Source organism: Arachis ipaensis, chromosome B03 (genome assembly GCF_000816755.2).
Source record: "Arachis ipaensis cultivar K30076 chromosome B03, Araip1.1, whole genome shotgun sequence".
NCBI classification, from domain to species: Eukaryota; Viridiplantae; Streptophyta; class Magnoliopsida; order Fabales; family Fabaceae; genus Arachis; species Arachis ipaensis.
In genome coordinates, this window is record NC_029787.2 from 34,595,978 (window position 1) to 34,603,395 (window position 7,418).

Consider the following 7,418-nt stretch of genomic DNA (forward strand, 5'->3'; position numbering starts at 1 on the left):
CACCGGTGTAAACAGTAGCTAGAAATAGAAAGTTATGATATAGTTATAATTGGTTTTGACTGTTTAATGAAAGAGCCTTAATTTGACTAGCACAGCTAGTTCTATTATGTTATATGACTTGGTTAGATTATACGGCTTGTAACCCCCCTTTTTTCTCACTTCCTATTTTTAATACTATTCTAAATCTTTTGCGAGGACTATTTTCTTCTAGACAATACTATAAATAAATAGTTCTTCTATACAATAATTATATATTTACTTTATTTTATATTATTTATTTATTTATTTATTTATTTATTTATTTATTTTACAACATATTATCAGCACGAGACCCTGATCAAAATTTAGGAAGACTCAAGTAATAAATTTTTATTATGTCGAAACTCTCTCATCTTGAATTTAATACTTTTGATATATCTAGAAACAACTACTTATCATGGATACTAGATGCCGAAATCCATCTTGGTTCAATGGATTTAGGAGATACCATTAAGACTGAAAATAATGCATCCCAAAAGGATAAAGCCAAAGCCATGATCTCTCTTTGTCGTCATCTTGACGAAGAATTGAAAAATGAATATCTTACACTAAAAGATTCTGCAGATATGTGGAAAAACCTTGAAAAAAAAGTATAATCATAAAAAAATAGTGATACTTCCTCAAGTCCGATATGAGTGGGCGCACTTACGTCTTCAAGATTTCAAATCCATAAATGAATACAATTCAACAATGTTTTGAATTATCTCACCAATAAAATTATATGGGAAAAAGATAACAGATAATGACATGTTAGAGAAAACTTTTTCAACCTTCCATGTCTCGAATATGCTCCTACATCAGCAGTATCAAGAAAAAGAATTTAAAAAATATTCTGAGCTAATTTCTTGTCTTCTTGTTGCTGAGTATAACAATAAATTGCTTTTAATAAATCATGAAGCACGTCCAACTGGCGTTGTCCTATTTCCTGAAGCAAATGCAGCAAATCATAACTCTAGAAGAGGTAAATGGCAAGGTTTTAGTAACAAAAAAAATTATGAAAGACAAGAAAAGATATCACCAGAAGTGGGATAAAGAAAGAAATAATGGATAAAATAAATCAACAGAGGATAAATATTTTCGTTGTGGTGGAAGAGCCATTGGTCGCGTACCTGTCGTACCTCAAGGAACCTAGTTGATCTTTACCAAGAATTCTTGAAAAAATATGACAAAGAAAAGGAGACGAATTTTGTTTCAAAAGATGTTGAAAATTACACCACTCATTATAATGTATTTGACTTCTTTGAGGATCCTGAAAGAAATATTGGTCATTTGATCAATGATAAAAAAAAGTTTAATATGTGTGTTTGTTAAGTACTCATGTAAATAAATAATGTTAAGTTTTATTCCCGATGTATTTGAATTTCAAGTATGATGTATATAAATAATGTCTAATAAAATATTTATGTTTATGAATTTTAAAATTACTAAATGTGTCAAGTTCTAAAATAATAATAATAGTAATAATAATAAAACTTTTAGTATATGACACTATTTTTATGAACAATGCTTTTTAGAAAAATAATTCTAATCAGGAATATAATTTTACTGTGCATATAAATTTACTCATTTTATTATTCTTATTTGTCTTTGAAGAAAGTGGCAAGGACATATAATAAAGATGTTTGCCTTGCAAATAGTGTAAGTTCGCATACTATTCTCAAAAGTAATATATATTTTACACATCTTGTACCAAAAGAGGAATATGTTAATACTATTATTGGCTCAGGCAATGTGATATAAGGCTCCGGAAGAATTATAATTTTGTTTCTCAAAGGAACAAAATTCATAATAAATAATGCACTATTGTCTACTAAGTCTCTAAGACCGCATTTGTTTTTGAGAACAGGACAGGACAAGACACCGAGAACAAGACATAAGGGACAGATACACAAAATTTTGTGTTTTTGTATTCTTTTTGGTGATAAATTAGAACAAATGATGAAAATCCAATTTATTCTCATTTTTTTCATTCAAAAAATTGAGATGAAAAATATAATAATAAAAAAATATAATTATGAAAAATTAACAAGAATAATGAAAGAAAAAATAAAAAATAATAAGTTGTATCCCTTGTTAGTGTCTCCGTTAAGGGTGTGCATGGTTCAGTTTTTCTATAAATTGAACTGAAACTGCACTAAACCATTTTAAATAGTTTAGAAACTGAACCAAACTGCTTTGTCACATATGAAACTGGTTCTAAACCAGTTTATAATACAGTGCACTAGTTTAAACCAGTTTATAAAAATAAAACTGGTTTTAATTAAAAAAACCAGTTTAAACTGGTTTATAGACTAAAACTAGTTTTCACACTCTCCATCTTTCTTTCTCTCTCTCTCTCTCTCTCTCTCTCTCCCTCTCTCTCTCCCCCCTGCCCCTCTTTCTTCCCCTTCCCTTTCTTTCTCTCTCCTTTTCTCCCTCTCTATCCCTTTCTCTCATTTCTCTCTCTCCCCTATCCCTCTCTCTTTGTCTCTCACTCCCTCTCTCTCCCATTTCTCTCTCTCTCTCTCTCTCTTTTTCTCTCTCTTTCTCCCTCTCTCTTTCTCTCTGTCTCTCTCAATTTTTCTCCCTCTCTTCCTCCTTCTCTCTTTCCTTGCACTCTTTTTTCCCCTCTCTTCTCTCTCTTCCTCTCTCTCCTCCTCCTCCTCCTCTCTCTCCTCTTCTCTCTCTCTCTCTCCTCCTTCTCTCTCTTATTTTGGAGAAAAGATGGAGAGAAAGAGAAGAGGGATATAGAGTGAAAAAAGGATGAGAGAGAAATAGAAAAGAGAAAAAGGAAGGAGAGAAAGAGAATAAAGAGAGAGATGAAGGAGAAAAAAGAGAGAGAAAGAAGTGAAGGAGAGAGAAATAAGGGAAGGAGAGAGAGAGAGGAATAGGAGAGAGAAAGAAAAAAGAGAAAAAATGAGAGAGAGAGAGAGAGAAAGAGGAAGAGAGAGGGGAGGTGGAGAGAGGGCGGAGAGGAGAGAATAAAACAGTTTCAGTTCAGTTTCAATTCAGTTCAGTGAAACCAGTTTTTTTGCACACCCCTAGTCTCCGTGTCCTTCCTGTCAGGATGGACACAAAATATACTAATTCAGTGTCTCTGGACACATTATCTTTGTCCATATTTCCTCTATCAAACACGATTTTGTGTCTCACTGTCCCTATCTCAGTGTCCTGTTTTTGTAAACAAACGCAGCCTAAGGAACTTATTGAGTTTCAAAGATATTCGTCAAAATGGATATCATATTGAAATAATAAATGAGAAAAATCATGAGTATTTATATATCACAACTCATGATTCAAATAAAAATGTTATATTAGGAAAGTTACCCTAACTTTCATCTGGGTTATATTACACTAAGATGACTGCAATTGAATCACATTCTAGTATAAACCCAAAATTTACCAACCCAAATGAATTTATAATTTGGCATGATCGATTGGGTCATTCGAGAACAACCTTGATGCGGAGAATTATTGAAAACTCCCATGGGCATTAACTAAAGAACCAGAAGATTCTTAAATCTAGTGAATTTTGTTGTGTTGCATGTTCTCAAGGAAAGCTAATTTTAAGGCCATCACAAATAAAGATTGGATTTGAGTCCCCTGAATTTCTAGAAAGGATTCAAGGTGATATATGTGGACCTCATCCACCATGTGGATTTTTTAGATATTTTATGGTCCTACGCATCTTCGAGATGGTCACATGTGTGCTTATTGTCTTCTCGCAACTTGGTGTTTGCGAGATTACTTGCTCGAATTATTCGACTAAAAGCATAGTTTCCAAAAAATCCAATCAAAGCAATTCATCTTAATAATGCTGGTGAATTTACTTCCGAAGCCTGTGATGCTTATTGTATGGCTTACGGAATAAGCGTTTAACATTTCCAGTAGCTCATGTTCACACAAAATGAGTTAGCAGAATCACTTATTAAACGCCTCCAATTAATTTCTAGACCCTTACTTATGAGAACAAATCTCCCAACCTTAGCTTGGGGGCATGCTATTTTACATGCTGCAACACTTATTTGTTTGAGGCCAATAAGTTACCATCAATTCTCTCATATGGAATTAGCTTTTGGCCAGTAGCCAAATATTTCCCATTTAAAAATATTCGAGTGTGTGATATATGTTCCCATTGCACCACCTTCTCGCACCAAAATAGGACCCCAAAGAAAATTGGGGATATGTTGGGTATAATTCTCCCTCTATAATAAGGTATCTTGAGATACAAACTGGAGATGTATTTAAAGCCCGATTTGCAGATGATCATTTTGATGAATCAAAATTTCCAACATTAGGAGGAGAGAATAAGCTTCCTGAAAAGGGTCTTAATTGGAATGCATTATCCTTGATGATACATTTAGATCCTCGATCAAGGTAATGTGAACTAAAAGTTCAAAAGATTATACGTTTGCAAAAAATAATAAATAAATTGCCTGATACATTTTCTAATATGAAAAGGATAACTAAATCCTATATACCAGCTAAAAATACTCCAATTCGAATTAATGTCCCAGGTGGACAAATGGTCACTAAAATAAATTCACGTCAGAAGCATGGTAGACCTGTCAGTTTTAAAGACAAAAATTCTCGAAAAAAAGAGGTAAATACTATTCCCGTTGAAAAAAGCTAAGATAAGGACATAGTAAAGATACTTGCAGTTGTCTAAAATTCTAAAGACATAGTTTTGAAGCCAGAAGACGTTTAGGTACCTGAAAATTGTGAAAATGACGAGATCTCGATAAATTATGTCTTTACAAGGGAAAAATAGGACCGAAATAAAATAATTGTCAATAAAATATTTTCATATAATGTGACATTAAATATCATGCATGAAAGTAAGGATCTTGAGTAAAAAACAATTGAATAATATCGACAAAGGAATGATTGACCGAAATGGGAAGAAGCTATGAAGGCTGAGTTAGACTCACTTGTAAAACGTGAAGTCTTTGGACCTGTAGTCCGTACACCAGAAGATGTAAAACCTGTTGGATACAAATAGGTATTGTGAAAATATGAAATGAGAAAAATGAAGTTGTACGTTACAAAACTTGACTTGTGGCGCAAGATTTTTCACAAAGGCCCAGTATAGATTATGAAGAAACATATTCCCTTGTAGTAGATGCAATAACATTACGTTATTTGGTCAGTTTATCCACATACCATAAACTACATATGCATCTAATGGATGTGGTAATAGCCTATTTATACGGATCATTAGATCGTGATATTTATATGAAAGTCCCTGAAGGACTAAAGATATCTAAACCATCCAATGAATATTCGCAGAGGTTATGCTCAGTCAAATTGCAAAGATCTTTATATGGTCTAAAACAATCTGGATGAATGTGGTATAATCGTCTTACTGAGTATCTGGCTAAAAACGGATTTAAGAATGATGATATCTCCCCATGTGTTTTCATAAAGAAATCTGCATCTGGATTTATTATAATTGCTGTGTACATTGATGATTTAAATATCATTGGAACCCCTGAAGAGATTCCAATAATTATAAAAACTCTAAAAGAAGAGTTTGAGATGAAAGATCTTAGAAAGACTAAATTTTGTCTCGGCCTACAGATCGGGTAAACAAAAAATAGAATCTTTATTCATCAAACAACATACACAGAAAAGATCTTGAAGAGATTTTATATAGATAAGTCACATACATTAAGTACCCTAATGATCGTAGAATCTCTTGGATGTGGAAAAGTATCAATTCCATCCTAAAGAAGAAAATGAAGATATCCTTGGTCCTGAAGTACCATATCTCAGTGGCATTGGGGAACTAATGTATCTTGCTATAAATACACGACTCGATATATCATTTGCTGTGAATTTACTAGCATGGTATAGTTCCTCTCCAACCAGAAGACATTGGAATGAAATCAAATAAATCTTTCGATATTTTCATGGAACGGTTGATATGGAATGGTTTTATCCATATGGATCTAAGTCACAACTAGTTGGCTATGCAGATACAGGATACTTATCTGATCCACACAAAGCGAGATCTCAAACAGGATACCTGTTCACATGTGGTAGTACATCTATATCATGGAGGTCCACGAAACAGATGATTACAGCAACATCTTCTAATCATGCTGAAATACTAGCGATACATGAAGCTAGTTGTGAATGTTTTTGGCTCAAGAGTTTGATCTAATATATTATGTCATCATGTGTACTGATTGATTATAAGATAGCTCCAACTGTTCTGTTTGAAGATAATATAGTATGCATTGCTCAACTCAAAGGTGGATACATCAAAGGTGATAGAACAAATTAAAGTATATTTCTCCCAAATTCTTCTTCACTCATGATCTTCAACTCAAAGAACAATTGACGTCCAATAGTTCCACTCAGGTGATAATCTAGCAGATTTATTTATAAAGTCACTTTCAAAATTCTCCTTTGAAAAATTGGTACATCAGATTGGGATGCACTGATTTTGAGATATTAAATAATGTCAACAAAAGGGGAGAGACTGTACTCTTTTTTCTTTGGTTAATTTTTTGTCCCTATTGGGTTTTTCTTGACAAGCTTTTTAACAAGGCAGTCATTATAACATTGGATATTGTAATCTTTTCCCTTCACTAAAGTCTTTTTTTATTGGGTTTATCTTTAGTAAGGTTTTAATGAGGCATAATCCTAAATAGATTTCCAAGGGAGAGTATTGTGATATGGATATGGATGTCCATTCAATTAATGGTATGTGACTTTGATTCATTATATGGACGGCTCAGTTTTTCTATGATAAAAGAATGAAGCTCCCAAGTTAAACTGAACTTAAATAAAGTTGAAAAAATAAATATTGTGCGTGTGTAACTAGTGAGGAGGTCTCAAACAATATATGTACAACAAAAATACTCTTCTCTTTTTTCATATATATGCTACAATAAACTCTCTCTCTTTCTCTATTTCCCTGAGTCTAAACTGCAACATATATAATATTAGTAAATATATATGATTCACTTCTATTATAGTGAGATAATAATATTAGTGAACATTAATATTAGAGTCTTCTATTTATATTTTTTTATTTTATATTTATTTTTTTATTTATTTATTTTACAACAATATACAATTAAAGTATTATTATTAAAGGCTGTTTCAACTTTTTTTTGCACAATTTCTTAGCAGTGGCACCATACTCTAGAGAACCCTTACCGATATGAAACTACCAAAATGGGGATACATGAAACAACAGAAATATTTGATAACAAAAAATAATTAGCCAAAAATAGTTAGAATTTATTTTATTTAGTACTCATTAATTGTTGCAATAATTAATGAATATTAAGACTTTTTTTTATTTCCCTAACATTATCGATAGAAGAATATACTACAATAATTTTTATTTATAACAACATGTACTTTAAACAATACTTAAAAAGTGT